Raw genomic sequence first — 21672 nt, forward strand, 5'->3', positions numbered from 1 at the left:
AATGGGATGTATTTAGGGAAGCAGTGATGGCTTGTACAAAAGATGCTTGTGGCATGAGAAGCATGGGAGGTGGGCAGATTAGAAAGGGTAGTGAATGATGGGATGAAGAAGTAAGATTATTACTGAAAGAGAAGAGAGAGGCATTTGGACGATTTTTGCAGGGAAATAATGCAAATGAGTGGGAGGTGTATAAAAGAAGGAGGCAGGAGGTCAAGAGAAAGGTGCAAGAGGTGACAAAGAGGGCAAATGAGAGTTGGGGTGAGAGAGCATCATTAAATTTTAGGGACAATAAAAAGATGTTCTGGAAGTAGGTAAATAAAATGCGTAAGACAAGGGAACAAATGGGAACATCAGTGAAGGGGGCTAATAGGAAGGTGATAACAAGTAGTGGTGATGTGAGAAGGAGATGGAGTGAGTATTTTGAAGGTTTGTTGAATGTGTTTGATGATGGAGTGGCAGATCTAGGGTGTTTTGGTCAAAGTGGTGTGCGACGTGAGAGGGTTAGGGAGAATGATTTGGTAAACAGAGAAGAGGTAGCAAAAGCTTTGCGGAAGATGAAGGCTAGCAAGGCAGCGGGTTTGGATGGTATTGCAGTAGAATTTATTAAAAAAGGGTGTGACTGTATTGTTGACTGGTTGGTAAGATTACTTAATGTATGTATGACTCATGGTGAGGTGCCTGAGGATTGGCGGAATGCTTGCATAATACCATTGTACAAAGGCAAAGGGGATAAAAGTGAGTGCTCAAATTACAGAGGTGTAAGTTTGTTGAGTATTCCTGGGAAATTATATAGGAGGGTATTGATTGAGAGGGTGAAGGCATGTACAGAGCATCAGATTGGGGAAGAGCAGTGTGGTTTCAGAAGTGGTAGAGGATGTGTGGATCAGGTGATTTCCTTGAAGAATGTATGTGAGAAATACTTAAAAAAGCAAATGGATTTGCATGTAGCATTTATGTATCTGGAGAAGGCACATGATAGGTTTGATAGAGATGCTCTGTGGAAGGTATTAAGAATATATGGTGTGGGAGGCAAGTTGTTAGAAGCAGTGAAAAGTTTTTATTGAGGATGTAAGGCATGTGTACGTGTAGGAAGAGAGGAAAGTGATTTGTTCTCAGTGAATGTAGGTTTGCAGCAGGGATGTGTGATGTCTCCATGGTTGTTTAATTTGTTTATGGATGGGATTAAGGCGGTGAATGTAAGAGTTTTTGAAAGAGGGGCAAGTATGCAGTCTGTTGGGGATGAGAGAGGTTGGAAAGTGAGTCAGTTGTTGTTCGCTGATGATACAGTGATGGTGGCTGATTCGGGTAAGAAACTGCAGAAACTGGTGACTGAGTTTGGTACAATGTGTGAAAGAAGAAAGCTGAGAGTAAATGTGAATAAGAGCAAGGTTATTAGGTACAGTAGGGTTGAGGGACAAGTCAATTGGTAGGTAAGTTTGAATGGAGAAAAGCGTGTGGAAGTGAAGTGTTTTAGATATCTGGGAGTGGATTTGGCAGTGAATGAAACCGTGGAAGCGGAAGTGAATCATATGGTGGGGGAGGGGGCGAAAGTTCTGCGAGCGTTGAAGAATGTGTGGAAGTCGAGAACATTATCTTGGAAAGCAAAAATGGGTATTTTTGAAGAAATAGCTGGAAATGAAATGTTTGAGGACAATATGTGTTGTGAGGTTGTTTGATCGAGTAAGAAAGGAAAGGGTAAGAGAGATGTGTGGTAACAAAAAGAGTGCGATTGAGAGAGCAGGAGAGGGTGTTTTGAAATGGTTTGGTCACATGGAGAGAATGAGTGAGAAAAGATTAACAAAGAGGATATATGTGTCAGAGCTGGAGGGAACGAGGAGAAGTGGGAGACCAAATTGGAGGTGGAAAGATGGAGTGAAAAAGATTTTGAGTGATCGGGGCCTGAACATGCAGTAGGGTGAAAGGTGTGCAAGGAATTGAGTGAATTGGAACGATGTGGTATACCAGGGTCGACGTGCTGTCAATGGATTGAACCAGGGCATGTGAAGCATCTTGGAGTGTTGAAGAATGTGTGGAAGTCGAGAACGTTATCTTGGAAAGCAAAAATGGGTATGTATGAAGGAATAGTGGTTCCAACAATGTTATGTGGTTGCGAGGTGTGGGCTATAGATAGAGTCGTGCAGTGGAGGGTGGATGTGCTGGAAATGAGATGTTTGAGGACAATATGTGATGTGAGATGGTTTGATCAAGTAAGTAATGAAAGGGTAAGAGAGATGTGTCGTAATACAAAGAGTGTGGTTGAGAGAGCAGAAGAGGGTGTTTTGAAATGGTTTGGTCACATGGAGAGAATGAGTGAGGAAAGATTGACAAAGAGGTTATATGTGTCAAAGATGGAAGGAACAAGGAGAAGTGGGAGACGAAATTGGAGGTAGAAAGATGGAGTGAAAAAGATTTTGAGTGATCCAGGCCTGAACATGCAGGAGGGTGAAAGGCATGCAAGGAATAGAGTGAATTGTAACGATGTGGTATACTGGGGTTGACATGCTGTCAATGGTTTGGACCAGGGCGTGTGAGGCATCCGGGGTAAACCATGGAAAATTCTGTGGGGTCTGGATGTGGAAAGGGAGCTGTGGTTTCAGTACATTATACATGACAGCTAGAGACTGAGTGTGAGCGAATTTGGCCTTTGTTGTCTTTCCTAGTGCCACCTCGCGCACATGTGGGGGTAGGGGGTTTTCATATCATGTGTGGCAGGGTTGCGACGGGAATGAAGAAGTGCAGACAGCATGAAGTATGTACATGTGCATATATGTATATGTCTGTGTGTGTGTATATATATGTATACGTTGAGATGTATAGGTATGTATATGTGTGTGTGTGGACGTGTATATATATACACTTGTGTATATGGGTGGTTGGGCCATTCTTTCGTCTGTTTCTTTGCGCTACCTCGCTAACGCGGGAGACAGCAAAAAAGTATAATAAAATAGAATAATAAAATAAATGTATATGAGTAGATGGGCCATTCTTCACCTGTTCCCTGGTGCTTCCTCACTTTACACGGGAAACAGAAATTAAGTATAGTAAATAAGTACGTCCCATAAAGCATTTCCCTGGACTCTGTCATACACTTTCTTCCGATCCTAAAACTGCATACAACTTCTTACGTTTTGCTAAATACTTTTCCACAGTCATTTTCACCACAAAAACCTGTTTCACACATCCTCTTCCCTTTCCTAAGACCCTCCATGCTCCTTACTTATTCTTCATTCAGTCACCTCCATCACTGTCAGTCATCACTCTTGCAGACACTTTTCTGGTATATTTAACAGACTTTTTCCCCTGTAATTGCTACACACATCCATAGCACCATTTCCTTTGAATAAAGGAACAATAAAAGCTTTCATGCGATCCTTAGGCACGACCTTCTGTTTCCGTGCCACTTTACATATCAAATGCTTCCAGTCCACAGCACTTTCTCCTCCATACTTTAGCATTTCAGCCGTAATCCCATCCACTCCAGGTTCCTTTCCTATATTCAGTCTCATTATTGCCCTTTTTACTTCCATTCTTGCTATAAGCCTTTGCACTTATATCCTTTTCCTTCCATCCTCCTTACTCGTATCTAAGAACTGCTGCCTCCCCTTTTCCCACATTCATCAGTTTTTCAGAAAACTCTTCCCATCTTCCTTCCATTCCCTCCTTATGATTCAGTGACTCCCCCTCCTTACTTCTCACATTAACTCTTCCACTCTTACATCCACTTTTTTCCAGTGCAATTTCTTATTTTTCCCTGAACTTTTTACTTCATTGCTGTATAATCAGTCAAGCCCTTCACGATTAATAAACTTATTCCCCTTTAATTGTTTACTTATAGCCGTAGCACCTTCTTTGAATAAAGGAACAATAATAGCTTTCCCCCAGTCATCAGGCACAATCTCCTGCTTCCATGCTAAATTACATATCAAATACATCTACTTTGTCACACTTTCTCCTCTGTAATTTAGCATTTCATCTGTAATCTATTCTGCTCAAGGTGCCTTTCCTTCATCAACCTTATTTTTTCATACTATTCGCCATTTCCCGCATCAGCGAGGTAGCATTAAGAACAGAGGACTGGGCCTTTGAGGGAATATCCTCACATGGCCCCCTTCTCTGTTCCTTCTTTTGAAAGAAAAAAAACCCCTTATTATCACCCTTTTTACCTCCCTTTTTGCTATAGGCCCCTGTTCTTTTATCTTTGTCCTTCCATTCCCCATACCCATACATGTAACAACTGCTGTCTCACTTCCACATTCAGTTTTTCAAAATACTCTTTTCATCCTTATTTTACTTCCACCATTTTATTCAAGAACTCCCCTTCCTTACATCTCATCTTTACATACTCACTCTTTCATTCATCTCTTTCTTTTTTCACCTTCCTATACGATTCTTATTTGCCTAAACTTTTCACTTGATTTTCTTCCAAAATCTTCATCTACTCTTTCTTTGCTGTCCTCTGTCAGCTTCTCAATGTTCCACTTACACAAATAATCTTCCCTCCTTTGCTGAAATCCATTGGTAGATTAATTTCCGGCAATCTACCATATGCCTTTCTCTTCTCTTCCACAGCATTGCTAATCTCACCCGTCCACCGTACATTTCCCCTTTTATTCTTGTATCTCACAACTTTGCATCCAACTACTAATTGTAGAACCTATAACTGTCTTTCTCTAAATATTTTAAACACCTCATTCACACATGTCTGCATCCCTACATTTGTTGCACTTTCTAAACTTTGTCACCCTTCTTTCATACTCCTCCTTGCATTCTTTTTGATTTATTTGCTCACTTGCTAACACTTTTACCGTTCCATTTTTCTTTATGCCATACCTTCACTTCTCCATGATCCTCTCCTCCACAAGAACTGCAAAATGAGCAGAATCCCCAAAGAATCCTCTCACAACTTTTATACCAAGTAAAACCTTCTCAACCTTTCATCCACTGCCACACCATCAGTCAAACTCTTTTGTTCTTCTCATCCATCACTTCTCATTCACATTCATCTGCAGATCTTGTGCTGAAAAAAGGTATTTGCAAGGAATATGATTTTTCAGCACAGAGGTTCACAAGATAACTTTAAGTCTCATTTGCTCCAGGCACTCTCCATTTATGAACTATCTCACCAATATTATCTCATTCCTTCTTTGCATACACATACCCATGCATTCCGCATGTTTCCAATCTTTCCTTTCTCCCATCCTATTCATGATCCATTTTATTTTTCCTCCATGATGCCATCCCATCTGCTCAGTGATAGCAGTTGCACTTCCTTCTTTCCATCTTCCCTGATAATTTTCATTTATTCCTATCCATACTGCTCCTCCTCCCACACAATCTCACAACTTGCATTTATCATTTCCATTTTCACTCCATACACTGTGCCCAAGGATATGGGTTTCCTCCAGTCTCCAGCACATCTAAACTATCTCTTGAATTTCTCTGCAAGCTCCCTCTTTTTAATGTCCCATCATCCCATTAACATCCAGAGCTATCATCAGTCTTTCTTTCAAAATCGTCATCTACTATTTCTTTGCTTTCATATATCAGCTTCTTAACATTCTGCTTATGTAACTTATATTCTTTCCTCCTCCTTTGCTGAACTTCCACTGTTACTTTCTTTTCGAGCAATCTGTCATATGCCTTTTTCTTCTCTTCCACAGCATTTCTTATCTCAACTTTCCACCATGCTTTTTTCCCTTTTCATCTTATATCTCACAATCTTGCATACAATTGTAATTGTACATGCTTTTACTGTCTTACTTTAAACATTTTAAACTCTTCATTCACACATGACTGCATCTCCACATAACCTGCACTTTCATCTAAACCTTTTTGCCTCCCTTCCTTCATATTCCTCCCTGAATTCTTTTTGATTTATCTTCTCATTTTTCAACATTTTAACTTTCCATGTTCCTTGCCTCCACATGAACTGCAAATTAGTCAAAATCTCTGAAGAATCTCCTCACAACTCTAGCATCCAGCACATTTCTCAACCTTTCTTCCACTGCCACATAATCAATCAAACCTTTTTGTTTTTGTTTTCATCATTTCTCATCTCCATACATGTGTGGAACAACTGTGTTGAGAAAAAGTGTTCGTAAAGCCTGAAATCTTTCAGCACAGACATCTACAAGACTACTTCCTCTCTCATGTGCTTCATGCACGAGGCTTTCTCTATTCACCAACTATCTCGATAATTTCATCTCATCCCATCTTCACATCCATATCACCCATTGCAACCTCTTCTCTCTCCTTGTCAAACCCATTTATACAGTCATTCAAATTTCTCCAGAAACACTTCATTTCATCCTTACCTTGTTCAGTCTTCTTATTCACAGGCACATATACATATACCAATGCATACTTCACAATTCCAGTCTTTCCTTTCACCCGCACTATTCTTGATCCATGCTCAGTAACCCTCTCCCTTCCTCTCAGTGATGGCACAATTGTACTTCCCTTTTTCCCTCTTCTTGATAATTTTCATTCATTTCTCTCCATATCACTCTTCCTTCTGTACCCTCCCACAACTCGTATTCATCATTTCCATTTTCACTCCATGCACCCTGCCTAGGGTAATGGGTTTCTTTAATCTCTAGCTCATCAAAACTATAACTTTTGAATTTCTTCGCAAGCTCCCCCCTTTTACTTTCCCATCATCCCATTAATATTCAGAGCCATCACCTTCAATCACTCTTCCCTTGTACTACCCAGTAGAACTAGTAGACTTCAGTGCCACTCCATAGCCTTTTAGTATCTCGCCCTTGACTGGCCACTGGCAAAGGGCCACTCCAGTGCAGTGTTTCCCAAAGGCAGTGGGGTTCTCGATTGTCAAAAAAATCAAATATCAGTATGCCTTAAGTGTGTGTCTATTTCAAAGCTTATAGCCTTGATGGAGTTGGGCAATGTCTCCCACTTTAATTCCACCCCTAAGTGTGTTCTATTGAGGTCACCAAAAGAAAGTGGGGTGAGACGTGAATACTATAGAAAAGTAGAGAATCCCCTTGAGGTTTGAATTCTAACTTTTCCCAGCTGTTGATCTCTCTTCTGCAGTAGCATCACCTCCTAACATCATTGGTTATGCTCCTGCCACTTTACTATATAAATTAAGGGATCAGCTCAAGATTTGCCCTCTCCTTCCCTCACTTTTTTCTATCTTGGGCTAGATTAGAGCCCCAACTTAATCTCATCTATCCTAACCTTAGTAAAGAAAAGCGATGTAATGGGGGGGGGGGGGATTTTCTGGTGATCCAACTTAAGGTATATTCTGACTTAAAAGTCACTTCTCCTAACCTTACATTTCCCATTAGCCTTTATCATGGTTTTTTTGGAACCTAACCCTCACAGTGGCAGGTGAGTGCTGTATATATATGCATAGTTACTGATTAAGACATTCATTCATATTCATTATACTTTGTCGCTGTCTCCGGCCTTAGAGAGGTAGCGCAAGGAAACAGACGAAAGAATGGCCCAACCCACCCACATACACATGTATACACATACATGTCCACACACGCACATATACATACCTATACATCTCAACGTATACATATATATATATGTATATACACACACAGACATATGTACATAATTCATACTGTCTGCCTTTATTCATTCCCATCGCCACCCCGCCACACATGAAATAACAACCCCCTTCCCCCGTATGGGCACGAGGTAGCGCTAGGAATGGACAAAAAAGGCCACATTCGTTCACATTCAATCTCTAGCTGCCATGTATAATGCACCAAAACCAGAGCTCCCTTTCCACATCCAGGCCCCACAGAACTTTCCATGGTTAATCCTAGAGGCTTCACATGCCCTGGTTAAATCCATTGACAGCACATCGACCTCAATATACCACATCATTCCAATTCACTCTATTCCTTGCACGCCTTTCATCCCCCTGCATGTTCAGGCCCCGATCACTCAAAATCTTTTTCACTCCATCTTTCCAGCTCCAATTTGGTCTCCCACTTCTCCTCGTTCCCTCCAGCTCTGACACATATATCCTCTTTGTCAATCTTTCCTCACTCATTCTCTTCATGTGACCAAACCATTTCAAAACACCCTCTTCTGCTCTCTCAACCACACTCTTTTTATTACCACACATGTCTCTTACCCTATTATTACTTACTCGATCAAACCACCTCACACCACATATTGTCCTCAAACATCTCATTTCCAGCACATCCACCCTCTTCCACACAACTCTATCTATGGCCCATGCCTCACAACCATATAACATTGTTGGAACCACTACTCCTTCAAACATAACCATTTTTGCTTTCCAAGATAATATTCTTGACTTCCACACATTCTTCAACACTCCCAGAATTTTCGCCCCCTCCCCTACCCTATTATTCACTTCCGCTTCCATAGTTCCATCTGCTGCCAAATCCACTCCCAGATATCTAAAACAATTCACTTCCTCCAGTTTTTCTCCATTCAGACTTACCTCCCAATTGACTTGTCCCTCAACCCTACTGTACCTAATAACTTTGCTCTTATTCACATTTACTCTCAGCTTTCTTCTTTCACACACTTTACCAAACTCAGTTACCAGCTTCTGCAGTTTCTCACACGAATCAGCCACCAGTGCTGTATCATCAGCGAACAACAACTGACTCACTTCCCAAGCTCTCTCATCCTCAACAGACTTCATACTTGCCCCTCTTTGCAAAAGTCTTGCATTCACCTCCCTAACAACCCCATCCATAAACAAATTAAACAACCATGGAGACATCACACACCCCTACTGCAAATCTACATTCACTGAGAACCAATCACTTTCCTCTCTTCCTACACATACACATGCCTTACAATTGTTCCCATTGATTCCCTTGTCTTACGCACATTATTTACCTCCTTCCAAAACATCTTTTTTATTCTCCCTAAAATTTAATGATACTCTCTCACCCCAACTCTCATTTGCCCTCTTTTTCACCTTTTGCACCTTTCTCTTGACCTCCTGCCTCTTTCTTTTATACATCTCCCAGTCATTAGCATTATTTCCTTGCAAAAATCGTCCAAATGCCTCTCTCTTCTCTTTCACTAACAATCTTACTTCTTCATCCCACCACTCACTACCCTTTCTAATCTACCTACCTCCCATGCTTCTCATGCCGCAAGCATCTTTTGCGCAAGCCATCACTGCTTCCCTAAATACATCCCATTCCTCCCCCACTCCCCTTATGTCCTTTGTTCTCACCTTTTTCCATTCTGTACTCATTCTATCCTGATACTTCCTCACACAAGTCTCCTTCCCAAGCTCACTTACTCTCACCACTCTCTTCACCCCAACATTCTCTCTTCTTTTCTGAAAACCTTTACAAATCTTCACTTTCGCCTCCAAAAGATAATGATCAGACATCCCTCTAGTTGCACTTCTCAGCACATTAACATCCAAAAGTCTCTCTTTCACACGCCTATCAATTAACACGTAAACCAATAATGATCTCTGGCCATCTCTCCTACTTACATATGTATACTTATGTATATCTCTCTTTTTAAACCAGGTATTACCTATTACTAGTCCTTTTTCAGCACACAAATCTACAAGCTCTTCACCATTTCCATTTTCAACACTGAACACCCCATGTACACCAATTATTCCCTCAACTTCCACATTACTCACCTTTACATTCAAATCACCCATCACTATAACCCGGTCTCGTGCATCAAAACTACAACACACTCACTCAGCTGCTCCCAGAACACTTGCCTCTCATGATCTTTCCTCTCATGACCAGGTGCATATGCACCAATAATCACCCATCTCTCTCCATCCACTTTCAGTTTTACCCATATCAAATTACAGTTTACTTTCTTACACTCTATCACATACTCCCACCACTCCTGTTTCAGGAGTAGGCTACTCCTTCCCTTGCTCTTGTCCTCTCACTAACCCCTGACTTTCCTCCCAAGACATTCCCAAACCACTCTTCCCCTTTACCCTTGAGCTTCGTTTCACTCAGAGCCAAAACATCCAGGTTCCTTTCCTCAAACATACTACCTATCTCTCCTTTTTTCTCATCTTGGTTACATCCACACACATTTAGACACCCCAATCTGAGCCTTCGAGGAGGATAAGCACTCCCTGCATGACTCCTTCTTAAATAGATTTAAGATTTACTTTATATTCAACAAAAACACTAAAACAAGTGAAATTGTTTCTATTACTGTGAGATCATTTATAACAGTGATTCAATATTCTACATTGCTCTTTTTCAAATGATGATACACATGCACTTTCGTAGGTGATTTAGGGATGTTTGTGACAGGTGATATTTTTTCCAGCTGTGTTATTAGGTTCTTAGTGACATCCGTGGATGGAATGTCATCAGATGGGAATGAAAATGAGGGCATGAAGGTTTAGACTCTGGATGGTGGCATAGCACATCTTTCTGTGTATGGCCACAAAAGTGGCTTGGCACAATGAAAGGATTAAATCCCTCAAACCTGCTCTTGTCAAGGACAACCAGTGATACTTCTGCTTCAAGTCACCTTTTGGATGTACTTCTTCCATCCCCTATCCCTGGTGGTTCCAATGACAGTCCCATGCCTTCACCATCATCCAGTCTTGTCATCTTAATGTGTTCAGTTCTCAAGACAGATGACTCCACCAGGATCACCCCTGAACTCCCAGAAGTGATTTTTGATGATCAATAACCCACCCACTGTCTTGCTGCAGTTGTGAGAAACCTTTGACTGGACCTTCATTCATCCTCGTTTCCATCATTTCAGCATCATCAACAGAACAAGGTAAAATATTTTTTTTCTACTGTGAATGCTACATTTTGTGCAAAATTATGATGTATAGAACAATTGGAAATAGCAGTGAAAGAGGCAAATGAGAAAGTGGTAACAAGTAGTGATGATGTGAGGAGGATATGGATGAGTATTTTAAAGAATTGTTGAATGTGATTGATGATACAATGGCAGATATAATATGTTTGGGTCAGGAAGGTGTGTGAAGTGAGTGTCATGGAATGTGGTTTGGTGAAGGGAGAAGAGGAAGTAAAAGCTTTGTGTCAGGTGAAAAGTTCAAGATGGCTGAAGTGGATGGTACTGCAGTTATATTTCTTAAGAGAGGATGACTGTCTTGTTGCTTGGTTAGTTAGGATTTTCAGTATATGTTTGGATCATTGTCAGTGGCCTGGATTGGCAGAATGCCCGTATAGTAACTTTGTATGAATGCAAGGGGATAAAGGTGAGTGCTCAAACTCCAAAGGCACTGTACAAGTTAGCTGAATGTACCTGGTAAATTGTAAGGGAGATCAGATTTTGAGTGGATGAGGTTCACATATAGAGTGTCAGACTGGAGAGGAGAAATGTGGTTTCAGGAGTGATATAGGATGTGTGGATCGGGTGTTTGCTCTTCAGAATGTGCATGAGAAATACTTAGAGAAACAAGGATTTATATGTAGCATACATGGATTTGGAGAAAGCATATGAGGTGGTTGATAGAGATACCTTGTGGAAGGTCTTGAGAATATATGATGTAGGAGGAAAGCTACTTGTAGCAGTGACTTTTTATCATGTGTGTAGAGTGTGTGTATGAGTAGGAAGAGAGGAGAGTGCATGGTTCCAGGTGAAGGTTGGACTGCAGCAGGGGTGTTTGATGTCACCATAGCTGTGTATTATGCTCATGGTTCGGATGGTGAAGGAGGTAAATGCAAGGGTCTTGGAGACTGGCAGGAATGCAGTCTGTAGAAGATGAAGGGGCCTGGGAAATGAGTCAGTTTTTGTTTGATGATGACACAGCACTGATGGCAGATTTGGGTGCAAAACTGCAGATGAGTAAATGTGAATAAAAGTAAGGATATGAGGTTTTAACAGGGCAGAAGGACAGGATATTTGGGATGTGAGTTTGAATATAGAAAATTTAGAAAAAGTGTAGTATTTCAGGTACTTGGCCACAAATGGAACCATAGAAGTGGAAATGACTCATAGGTTGGATGAGAGGGTGAAAGTTCAAGGACCATTGAGGAATGTGTGGAAAAAGAGTTCATTATTTGGAAAAGTTAAAATGGGTATGTTAGAAGTTATAGTAGTCCCTACAATGTTGTATGGATGTGTGGCATTGGATGTAAATGAGGAGGGTAGAGGTGTTGCAAATGAAATGTTTGATAACAGTATGTAGTGAGGTGGTTTGATCCAGTAAGTAACAGAAGGGTAAAAGAGAGGTATGTTAATAAGAAGAGTTTGGTTTAGCAAGCTGAAGAGAGTGTGCTAAAATGGTTTAGATATATGAAGAGAATGAGTGAGGGTATATGTGTCAGATGTCGAGGAGAAAAGAAGGGAAGACCAAGCTGGAGATGGAAGAATGGCGTGAAAAATATTTCAGGTGTTTTGGGCATGAACTTGCATGAGGGTTGAAGATATGGAATAGTGTGAATTGGAACAGTATAGAATGTGGAGGGGTGGGGGGTGTACTGTCAATTGACTGAACCAAGGCATGTGATGCAGCCAGGGTAAACCATTGAAATGTCTGTAGGGCTTGGCTGTGGATTAGGAGCTGTGATTTTAGTGCTTTGCACATGACAGCTAGAGAATGGATGTGAGCAAATGTGGCATTTCATCGTCTGTTCTTGGTACTATCTTGCTAATGCAGGAAACAGCTGACTCGTGTGAAAAAAGAAAATTACTTGCTTCTAAGCTGCCAGAGATTAGGCCATGTTTATATGCTACATGTTTTGTTTGTTGGAAAGTGTGCTACCGTGTGCTTTGTGGTAGGGGAAAATGGCTTTCATTAGTCAGAGGGAAATAGCAAAGATGGTTGGTAATTAAAGGATATATGTGATAAGCCAAGCATTGTGATTATCAAAATCCTCCTCAATCCTGAGGCTGATATATGTAATCAGTATTGAGAAGTTTTACTGTACTTCAAGATATTTCAGCTTATCACTTCATACTTATATTGTTTTCTTTATTATCTTTTATTTCCTGTAGCTCCTCTTTAAACTTTGTTTGGACACTTCTTTAACACACATATTTAGGAGCTTAGATATCTGTCTCATGCCTCTGAAGTACAGAATACCCCCCTCAAAAGCCTTTAACAGCAAAATCAAGAGACAGGTTCCCACAAGTGTAGAGCTTCCTCTCCATACTGCACAATTAGGTAAAAATAGACAACTACTGTATGGTATTTGCAGCCATAGTGACTTCATGACAAAATCAGAGATGTATGAACAAATAAAACAGACAAACAAATATGAGCAAACGCGGGAGACAGCGACAAAGTATGAAAAAAAAAAAAAAAGTCTGTTAAGCGAATCACACTTCTTTATTTAATTCATATACAGCCTATCTCTAACTTTTGTACATTCCCAGTGTGTTAAAAGTGAGAAATGGACATCCACACTTAGAATTGCCTTTTGAATTTTAAGTTGATGTGAAGTTCATTTGTGAAGTGACTGCAATATTTATTTGGAAATATGTAACCCTTTGGATGTCAAGGAACTTGTGTAATTGCTAGTGGACTTTTGCAAAAGATTTGAAGTACAATAAATTGATGGAAAATGAAATGATAGAATTTTGATGAAAATGAGTGCAAACTAAGTGTTATCATTGGTACATATTGGTCATTTGAATTGAAGGTAGAGTAAATTCCATAGATACCTGAAAAAATGTGTATTGAATTGCTGATAAAAACACAATCCTCATAGATTTTGCAATGTTCAGGAATCTAAAGGTAATAGACGATAGGCATGAAGTGCCATAACAGAAGGAATGGGATTTGTTGTAATGCCATGACAGGGAGCTGCTTATTGTGATGATTAAATTCTATCTATTTATCTATCTATATCTCTGATGCCTGTTTCCTCCAGGAACTCCCATCAAGGGAATAGCCATGGCAAAATAGTTTCCAGTTATCCCTTTCTGTACATGCCTCCCTCGCATACACTATTCTACACACTTTTCAACCATTTCTCTCCACCCATTACTCTTCTCTCTGTTTCCCCTTGTCAGAGGTGGTCTTCCTCTCACACCAACCTCTTCAATTGTACTGTCATTCATTCTGCCTGTAAACTTCCTGTCTTGCATTCATTCCTAATGCCCAAACCACCTCAAAGTATTACGTTTCACCCACTGTACCACTTTACAATTCATTCCCTTTGCATTCTGTTTCATACCACATCTCTCGTACACCCCTTCATTTCTTTCTTCACTCCATCCAGTCATACCACATGCTCCTCTAAAATAGTTTATTTCCACAGCCTGGATTCTTGACCTCTGTGACTCATTCCATGACTATGTTTTGGATGCATAAGTCAGTGTTGAGAGAGTTACATTGTCCCTTGATGTCTCTTCACTTCCATACTTACACCTCTGCCTTTCAGTGTTTTGTTAAGGGTCCCAGTTACTCTTCTATTTTGTTAAGGGCCCCAATCTCTTCTACCCTATACCGCTCTCTCATTTAGCTTTCCTTCCATATCACCAAACTTACCTAAGACAGCTCCCAAATACTTAAAAATTCTCTCACCTCTTCCAGTCTTTCTACCCCCCTCCCTCCATATCTAAAGATACTTTTGTAAACTTTCTACTTTCACTCTATAGGGTTTTGCAAAATCTACACTTTCTCTCTGTTTCCTTTCAAACACCATTACTTTACTTTTACTTGCATTTATCTTCCGTCACTTATGCTCACACACGTCATAAAAGATCCTTACAACCATCTGCAACTTCTCTTTACTGTCAGCAAACAACACACTATCATCCACAAACAGGCTTCCCATTAGCTTCCATACCTCATGGCCACACCCCATCTCAGTGCCCCATTTCCCTTATTTAGCTTGCATCTCTCTTATCACTCCATCCATATATATATATATATATATATATATATATATATATATATATATATATATATATATATATATATATATATATATATATATATATATATATCTTTTCTTTTCTTTTAAACCATTCGCCATTTCCCGCGTTAGCGAGGTAGCATTAAGAACAGAGGACTGGGCCTTTGAGGGAATACCCTCACCTGGCCCAATTCTCTGTTCCTTCTTTTAGAAAAAAAAAAAAAAAAAAAAAAAAAAAACGAGAGGGGAGGATTTCCAGCCCCCCACTCCCTCCCCTTTTAGTCGCCTTCTACGACACGCAGGGAATACGTGGGAAGTATTCTTAATCCCCTATCCCCAGGGGAATATATATATATATATATATATATATATATATATATATATATATATATTTTTTTTTTTCTTTTTTTTTTGCTGTCTCCCGCGTTTGCGAGGTAGCGCAAGGAAACAGACGAAAGAAATGGCCCAACCCACCCCATACACATGTATATACATACGTCCACACACACACAAATATACATACCTACACAGCTTTCCATGGTTTACCCCAGACGCTTCACATGCCTTGATTCAATCCACTGACAGCACGTCAACCCCGGTATACCACATCGCTCCAATTCACTCTATTCCTTGCCCTCCTTTCACCCTCCTGCATGTTCAGGCCCCGATCACACAAAATCTTTTTCACTCCATCTTTCCACCTCCAATTTGGTCTCCCTCTTCTCCTCGTTCCCTCCACCTTCGACACATATATCCTCTTGGTCAATCTTTCCTCACTCATTCTCTCCATGTGACCAAACCATTTCAAAACACCCTCTTCTGCTCTCTCAACCACGCTCTTTTTATTTCCACACATCTCTCTTACCCTTACGTTACTCACTCGATCAAACCACCTCACACCACACATTGTCCTCAAAAATCTCATTTCCAGCACATCCATCCTCCTGCGCACAACTCTATCCATAGTCCACGCCTCGCAACCATACAACATTGTTGGAACCACTATTCCTTCAAACATACCCATTTTTGCTTTCCGAGATAATGTTCTCGACTTCCACACATTCTTCAAGGCCCCCAGAATTTTCGCCCCCTCCCCCACCCTATGATCCACTTCCGCTTCCATGGTTCCATCCGCTGCCAGATCCACTCCCAGATATCTTAAACACTTCACTTCCTCCAGTTTTTCTCCATTCAAACTCACCTCCCAATTGACTTGACCCTCAACCCTACTGTACCTAATAACCTTGCTCTTATTCACATTTACTCTTAACTTTCTTCTTCCACACACTTTACCAAACTCAGTCACCAGCTTCTGCAGTTTCTCACATGAAATAAAATATATGTGGTTTGATTGACTAAGTAATGAAAGGGTAGGAGATATGTGTGGTAATGGGAAGAGTGGTTGAGAGAGCAGAAGTGGCTTTGTTGAAATAATTTGGACTCGTGAGGATGAGTAAGGAGGATTGACAGGGAGGATGTACGTGTCGAGGGTGGGGGGAGCGAGGAGAAGTGGGAGACCGGGTTGGGGGGGGAAAGGTGGGGTGAGGGAGATTTTGAGTTATCGGGGCCTGAACATGCAGGAGGGTGAGGGGCGTGCGGGGGGTGGAGTGAGTTGGAGCGGTGTGGTGTACTGGGGTCGACGTGGTGTCGGTGGGTTGAGCCGGGGCATGTGAAGCGTTTGGGGTGGGCCATGGAGGGTTCTGTGGGGCCTGGATGTGGAAAGGGAGCTGTGGTTTCGGTGCATTGTTGCATGACAGCTGGAGACTGAGTGTGAACGAATGGGGCCTTTGTTGTCTTTTCCTTGCGCTACCTCACGCACATGAGGGGGAGGGGTGTTGTTGTTCCATGTGTGGCGGGGTGGCGATGGGAATGAATGGGGGCAGACAGTGTGAATTGTGTACATGGGTGTATGTGTGTGTGTGTATGTGTGTGTATGCGTTGGGATGTATAGGTATGTATATGTGGTGTGTGTGGACGTGTATGTATATGCATGTGTGTGTGGGTGGGTTGGGCCGTTCTTTCGTCTGTTTCCTTGCGCTGCCTCGCTGGCGCGGGGGACGGCGACGGGGCAAAGTGAATAAATAGATAAATATATATAGGGGAGAAAGAATACTTCCCACGTATTCCCTGCATGTCGTAGAAGGCGACTAAAAGGGAAGGGAGCGGGGGGCTGGAAATCCTCCCCTCTCATTTTTTTTTTTAAATTTTCCAAAAGAAGGAACAGAGAAGGGGGCCATATGAGGATATTCCCTCAAAGGCCCAGTCCTCTGTTCTTAACGCTACCTCGCTAATGCGGGAAATGGCGAATAGTATGAAAAAAAAATATATATATATATATATATATGAAAGCGGAAGCGGAAGTGGATCATAGGGTGAGGGAGGGGGCGAAAATTCTGGGAGCCTTGAAGAATGTGTGGAAGTTGAGAACATTATCTCGAAAAGCAAAAATGGGTATGTTTGAAGGAATAGTGGTTCCAACAATGTTGTATGGTTGCGAGGAATGGGCTATGGATAGAGTTGTGCGCAGGAGGGTGGATGTGCTGGAAATAAGATGTTTGAGGACAATGTGTGGTGTGAGGTAGTTTGATCGAGTAAGTAACGTAAGGGTAAGAGAGATGTGTGGAAATAAAAAAGAGCGTTGTTGAGAGAGCAGAAGAGGATGTTTTGAAATGGTTTGGGCACATGGAGAGAATGAGTGAGGAAAGATTGACCAAGAGGATATATGTGTCGGAGGTGGAGGGAACGAGGAGAAGTGGGAGACCAAATTGGAGGTGGAAAGATGGAGTGAAAAAGATTTTGAGTGATCGGGGCCTGAACATGCAGGAGGGTGAAAGGCGGGCAAGGAATAGAGTGAATTGGATCGATGTGGTATATCTGGGTTGACGTGCTGTCACTGGATTGAATCAGGGCATGTGAAGCGTCTGGGGTAAACCATGGAAAGTTGTGTGGGGCCTGGATGTGGAAAGGGAGCTGTAGTTTCAGGCATTATTGCATGACAGCTAGAGACTGAGTGTGAACGAATGGGGCCTTTGTTGTCTTTTCCTAGTGCTACCTCGCACACATGAGGGGGGAGGGGGATGGTATTCCATGTGTGGCGAGGTGGCGATGGGAATGAATAAAGGCAGACAGTGTGAATTGTGTGCATGGGTATATATGTATGTGTCTGTGTGTGTATATATATATGTGTACATTGAGATGTATAGGTATGTATATTTGCGTGTGTGGACGTGTATGTATATACATGTGTATGGGGGTGGTTTGGGCCATTTCTTTCGTCTGTTTCCTTGCGCTACCTCGCAAACGCGGGAGACAGCGACAAAGCAAATATATATAATATATATATATATATATATATATATATATATATATATATATATATATATATATATATATTTTTTTTTTTTTTTCATACTATTCGCCATTTCCCGCATTAGCGAGGTAGCGTTAAGAACAGAGGACTGGGCCTTTGAGGGAATATCCTCACATGGCCCCCTTCTCTGTTCCTTCTTTTGGAAAAAAAGAAAAAAAAAATGAGAGGGGAGGATTTCCAGCCCCCGCTCCCTTCCCTTTTAGTCGCCTTCTACGACACGCAGGGAATACGTGGGAAGTATTCTTTCTCCCCTATCCCCAGGGATATATATATATATATATATATATATATATATATATATATATATATATATATATATATATATATATATATATATATATATATATATATATCTTTCTACCCCAGGAGTCCTTGCAATCCTTTGAGGCTCATGCAGCACTCAAGAGGCTGGCTATGTCCATCAGTGAAGACCAAGGGTTATACAGCATATGATGTTGTTTGTGCATCTGTGAAGAAAATGCTGGACAACTGAGAGGTGCTCAGTCTTTTATATGGTAGTTTCCTAATGGGAATAAAGAGGCTTTGGATATGTTGAAACAGTGCTGTAGTGTTGCAGTGATGAATGATGTCCAGAGCATACATGGATGGGAAAGTGTGGCTCGTGTTTGTCTGGGGAATGAGGTTTCGATGGGTGGATTACTGGTGAGCTGGAGTTGAAACACAGAGTTGGGAAGTTGGTGTTACTGGACTCCGCCTACATAAGGTTGCACTATGAGTGAAAAGCAATCTTTGGCAAGACTATATCAATGGGAAAAAAGTCTCACTGAAAGACGTTTTACTCAGGAGTCTACATTTCCCTGCAACTGTAAGTAGTGCAGCCTTGATCTGAAGGAGCCCTCAGACAGGTCCTGGGTAACACTAGGACTGTCTCAGAAATAGGTTTAGGGGTAATTATAAATAAAATAAATAAACTAATTCATCTAAACACACACATGCACCCTCCACCATCAAATATGACACATAAAGATACCTGGTCACATATACATTACTCAATGATATGTCTGAATAACCAATCTCACCTATAATATCTGATGACATGTCAAGATAACGAGTCACATCCATAACCCAGTGAAAAATCTGGGTAACCTATTAAACCTACAATAGTTGCTGACATTTCAGGATAACCAAATGCACCAATCGTATCTTCTGACATATCTTCTGACATATATATATATATATATATATATATATATATATATATATATGTGTGGAAGTCGAGAACATTATCTCGGAAAGCAAAAATGGGTATGTTTGAGGGAATAGTGGTTCCAACAATGTTGTATGGTTGCGAGGCGTGGGCTATGGATAGAGATGTGCGCAGGAGGATGGATGTGCTGGAAATGAGATGTTTGAGGACAATGTGTGGTGTGAGGTGGTTTGATCGAGTAAGTAACGTAAGGGTAAGAGAGATGTGTGGAAATAAAAAGAGCGTGGTTGAGAGAGCAGAAGAGGGTGTTTTGAAATGGTTTGGGCACATGGAGAGAATGAGTGAGGAGAGATTAACCAAGAGGATATATGTGTCGGAGGTGGAGGGAACGAGGAGAAGAGGGAGACCAAATTGGAGGTGGAAAGATGGAGTGAAAAAGATTTTGTGTGATCGGGGCCTGAACATGCAGGAGGGTGAAAGGAGGGCAAGAAATAGAGTGAATTGGAGTCATGTGGTATACAGGGGTTGACGTGCTGTCAGTGGATTGAAGCAAGGCGTGTGAAGCGTCTGGGGTAAACCATGGAAAGCTGTGTAGGTATGTATATTTGCGTGTGTGGACGTGTGTATGTACATGTGTATGGGGGGGGGGGGGTTGGGCCATTTCTTTCGTCTGTTTCCTTGCGCTACCTCGCAAACGCGGGAGACAGCGACAAAGTATAAAAAAAAAAAAAAAAAATATATATATATATATATATATATATATATATTTTTTTTTTTTTTTTTTTTTTGCTTTGTTGTGTGTGTGTGTATATTATCCCTAGGGATAGGGGAGAAAGAATACTTCCCACGCATTCCTCACGTGTCGTAGAGGGCGACTAGAGAGGACGGGAGCGGGGGGCCAGAAATCCTCCCCTCCTTGTATTTTAACTTTCTAAAATGGGAAACAGAAATCATTAACAATTGACAAATATAGAAATTGTCATGTTGAAAACAGATTCAGTCAGCATGATGCAATATGACAGGCTTAGCCTAACCCAAGGGTCAGCCAGCTTGATGCAGTATGACAGACGTAGCCTTGCCCAAGAATCTGCCTTGCATTTCCTCCTTTCTCTTATGGCTGATGTGATAAGTCATACATGCTTTTCTAAAATCACTGTAAAATGCATTCTAAATGGATTCTGTAGTCTTGTTTAATGACTATACTTCATTAGAGACACTGCCCAGACCACTAAGAATGACAAAGTTCACATATGAATAATTGACTTAAAAGGTATTTGTTTAAATGTCAAACTTTGAAATTTCATACTCAAAAGATGATGTTGTAATGGTTAGTTCAGTGGTAGAATTAAATTTTCGTATTATGATGTCAGAAATTTTTCAAGGAATTTTCAAAGGAATACAATGCTATTATGCTGTAATGCTTTTTCATCAGCATTGTTTAATTGATTGTTCAGCTTTTAAATTTTTTGTCATGAGCTAATTTGGCATATTGTACTACATAGTCTTCTGCAGCTTCTTAATCAGAAATTTTTTTATCTTGCTCACTCAACATCTGTATGCCATGACATCTTAAACCTTAACTAGTTAATGTTCGTTAAAGAATATTTACAAAATTTTTCTGTTTTCAGTTCATCATGGAACATCTTGGCCTTCCCAATCAACATTATCCCAGAGATAGCCACCCCCTCACTCCAATGCTGCTGAATCCACTTTAATAGAACTAGGTCTTCATCTTTGCTTGATGCAAAGTTTTATAATAAAGTTACTCTTACACTTAGTCATATCATTGTTTCCAAATACTTATATATTTTTTTCCTGTTTCTTGAGATCATAAATTGTTGAAAAACTAACAGCATGGTTATGACTAGGCTTCTTCTTGGCAGTGTTTCTGAAGTAGCTGCAATAATTGAACTTCCATTGTAGTTTAGAGCAAATTGTATTTACATTTTGCATCATGAGAACTTTATGGGCTACTTGTTGGTCTTTTTGAAGACATTGTAATTGCATATGAGGGTCAGAACGATGAAAAAATAGTAACATTTCTCTGAATGGTTTAATACGTTTTGTAACACTGGAGTACCAAAACTTCATGTTTTGAGAAATGTTTCTAAGTTATTAGCTCAGATTTCATCAATGAAAAATAGTCATTTTTCTAGTAAAACCAAGTTTTTGATTCCCAGATTTGTAAAAGTGCACCTATGTATAAAATGTTTTGCAAATCAATTTTTTTTTTTATCTTACCCCTCAGTTTTCAGTCTCCATAACCTAATTTACTGTTGGGTAATAAAAACTGAGGGATATGATAGTCCTGTGCA

General features: G+C 40.7%; 1 long non-coding RNA gene across 1 annotated transcript; it reads left to right on the forward strand.

The window, feature by feature from the left end:
- Nucleotides 1–15: 15 nt before the first annotated feature.
- Nucleotides 16–21130, forward strand: LOC139764705 (uncharacterized). Its single transcript, XR_011716449.1, has 2 exons — nucleotides 16–10761; nucleotides 20986–21130. It is a non-coding gene; the product is annotated as an uncharacterized lncRNA (long non-coding RNA).
- The last annotated feature ends 542 nt before the right edge of the window (nucleotides 21131–21672 follow it).

Source organism: Panulirus ornatus, chromosome 50 (genome assembly GCF_036320965.1).
Source record: "Panulirus ornatus isolate Po-2019 chromosome 50, ASM3632096v1, whole genome shotgun sequence".
Lineage (NCBI taxonomy): Eukaryota > Metazoa > Arthropoda > Malacostraca > Decapoda > Palinuridae > Panulirus > Panulirus ornatus.